Below are 3,180 nucleotides of genomic sequence, written 5' to 3' on the forward strand. Positions count from 1 at the left end.
GTTGTCTGCAACCTCCTTCCTGTATTTTCCCTTAACTCTAATCCATTTGAGCACTAACACATCAGGCTTGAAACCCTCAGTCTCTCCTGCTCTACCTCCTGATTATTTCAATTTTTTACACTGTCCTCTATCCCTACTTTTGTTGTTTGCAAGAAAAAAAGGCTTTTCCCCTCCCTCTCCCTCTTCACAGCTCCCACCATCTGTCTCTCTGCAAATACAAAGCTTTAGGGGAAATGATTCACTAGGCTGCTAGCTCATTACTCACACTCTTCCCATCATGGTTTCTGTCCTTGTAGGATGCTCTGACTAATGTAAAGATCAATGAATCCTGGGAATTGTTTTTCAATTAAAAAAAAAGGAAAGAAAAATAATGAAATAATGTCCCAGCAGTTAACTAGATTGAGCCCTTTGTATTTCCTCAATACCAATGCTTAGTTTTCCTTCCTTGCTCTGCTAGCATTGTTTTTCAGACGAGGACCATTGAAACAGAAGAATAGAAATGATCACTGGACCATTTAATGCAACCTTGTGTATCACATGATGCAGGAGTTACTTAATGAAATTCCCTGGCCCAAACCAAGCAAATCTGTGGTAAATCTAGAGCACATATTTTAGGATGACAGCCAAAACCATGAAAGGAATTTACTACCCAGCCTTGCTAATCATTCTGAATGCTTAACTGCACTCCCTAATATGCTACTTTGCAAGCAGCAAAACTCACACAGCCTCATTCTCTACAGATTTCTCTCCTCCATCTTTAACTAGACTGTGCACCCCAAAAGCCCTCCCAGCCCCCTGACAGTCCCATCTAGGAGTAGAGTGGCCAGCCATGCCTCCTGCTAGTGCTGGCTGGCCAGCTGCCTTCCTCTGGGAAGAGAGCTCCACAGGTCTGACCCCTGCTGCCTCTTCCTCCACAGCACACAGTTTGGAGCTCCTTGCTCAGGTGATTATTTCCATGGAACACATTGGCACTTAGTATCTTGGAGCTTCTCCCCTTTAAACGCTGTAGCAATTGGCTAAGAAGCTCAGAAGCCATTTGAGACAGACCAGTTCACAGTGTTAAACCACTTCTGACATCTTAAAATACCAGAGCGAGCCATACTGACTGGGCAGATACACCACAGCATTTCAGGAGTCTTGCCCAACCTGAAGACTGAGCAAAAATACCACACAGCACTCTGAGTGACCCTAAATCACAGACTCACAGAATCCAGCTGCTTGGAAGAGACTTCAAAGCTCATCCAGTCCAACTCTCGACCCAGCACTGAAGGGTCAAAACTAAACCATGTCCCTCAGGGCCAGGTCCACAGGCTACTTAAACACCTCCAGGGATGGCAACTCCACCACTGCCCTGGGGCTGCCATTGCAGTGTTTGAGAACCCTTTCAATGCAGAAGTATTTCCTAATATCCAGCCTGAACCTGCCCTGTTGCAGCTTGAAACCATTTCCTCTGGTTCTGTCGCTTGTTACCGAGGAGCAGAGCCTGCCCCCTGCTCACTCCAACCTCCCTTCAGGTAGTTGTAGAGTTATGAGGTCTCCACTCAGTCTCCTCTTCTCCAGTTTGAACACCCCCAGTTCCCCGAGACACTCCTTGTGGCCCAGGTGCTTCAGGCCCTTAATCAGCCTCCTTGCCATTCTCTGGACACACTCCAGCCCCTCAGTGTCCTTCCTGCAGTGAGGGGTCCAGAACTGAACACAACACTCGAGGTGTGGCCTCACCAGTGCTGAGCACAGGGAGATGATCACCTCCCTGTGCCCGCTGGCCACTGTTTCTAATCCAAGCCAGAATGCCACTGGCTATCTTGGCCACATGGCCAGAGTGCTGACTCATATTCAGTTCACTACTAACCAATATCCCCAGGTCTCTCTCTGAGTTGCAGCTCTCCAAGTCTGTAGCTTGCCATGGGATTATTGTGACCCAGGTGGAGGACCTGGCACTTGGCCTTGTTGAACTTCATACAATTAACCTTAGCCCATTGGTCTAACCTGTCCAAATCCCATTGGAAAGCTTCCCTAGCCTCTAACAGATTGACACAGGTGCCCATACTCCACTCTCTTTGTCCTCACTTTGCTGACCTTTTAAGAAGGATCTCTCTCATGATGTTAGGCTTGTCACTATATATTAGAAAGTTATCTTCTTAATTGGAAGCTGAATTTTTCATTTTGCCACATGGAAAATGGGCATCCTCTCCCCACAGGCAAATAGGTAGCAAAACCCAGCACTGCCTAACACGGTCTGATTGTGCCTTGCTGCTGGCATGGCAGAAGTTTAAGCCATAGGGTCCACTGTTACCTCAGTAAGGTTAAGGCAGTTTTACAAAAAAGAATCCTCACCAAAGCTGTACTTCAATGCTCTGTCAAAACAAAGTTCAAATTGTAGCACTGGTGATGTCCTTGAGCCTTCCTGGTTGCCAACACTCTGTGGCTCTCCAACGTCTTCGATGATTTCATTATTCCACGCTGCATACAAGTTGTAGGAGTCAATGTTACTCCTCTTAACAGCTGCTGGCCTTCCAAATGCCAATGGTCCCTGTTTAAAGAAAGGCTGGGGAGCAGTGATGAAGCTAGAGGCCTGCTACGGAATGTCTTGTAGTGTTCCGTGGTGCTGCCAGCACACCTACAGCCGTGAGGTCAGTTCTGCAGACCACTGCTGCAACATGCTGAAGGTGTAATGAGATGGAACTCCAGAGATTTCAGACCTGAGAGCACTCTAATTGAATCATAGAGTTGTCAGGGCTGGAAAGGACCTCAAGGATCATCCAGCTCCAATTCCTCTGTCATGGGCAGGGACACCTCACACTAGATCAGGTTGCTCAGAGCCCCATCCAGCCTGGCCTGAAAAACTTCCAGGGATGGGGCTGCTCCTACCTCCCCCCTGGGCAACCTGTTCCAGTGTTTCACCACTCTCATGGTGAAGACCTTCTTCCTAACATCCAATCTGAATCTACCCACTTCTAGTTTTGCTCTATAATGGAATCTTTATGCAAGACAGGCCAAGGAAAAATTGCATTACCCAACAGTCACCATTTCTCCAGTGTTCCAAACAAAACTCAAAGCTGATGCAGTATTTAAGATTGCCTTACAAAAGGCAAATGCATTTACTGGTGTATAAACAAATGGGCTGTTTGCTAATGCTGTCCAAGGCAGGAATATCTCTATAAAGAAACCCTGAGCAAAAAA

General features: G+C 46.9%; 1 long non-coding RNA gene across 1 annotated transcript in view; it reads right to left on the reverse strand.

The window, feature by feature from the left end:
- The window catches only part of LOC135189602 (uncharacterized), a 28,165-nt gene extending 25,456 nt beyond the window's left edge, over positions 1-2,709 (reverse strand). The window contains exon 1 of the long non-coding RNA XR_010308166.1: positions 2,335-2,709. This is a non-coding gene — a long non-coding RNA (uncharacterized LOC135189602). The remainder of the gene's footprint in view (positions 1-2,334) is intronic.
- Positions 2,710-3,180: the final 471 nt, after the last annotated feature.

Source organism: Pogoniulus pusillus, chromosome 33, assembly GCF_015220805.1.
Source record: "Pogoniulus pusillus isolate bPogPus1 chromosome 33, bPogPus1.pri, whole genome shotgun sequence".
NCBI lineage: Eukaryota > Metazoa > Chordata > Aves > Piciformes > Lybiidae > Pogoniulus > Pogoniulus pusillus.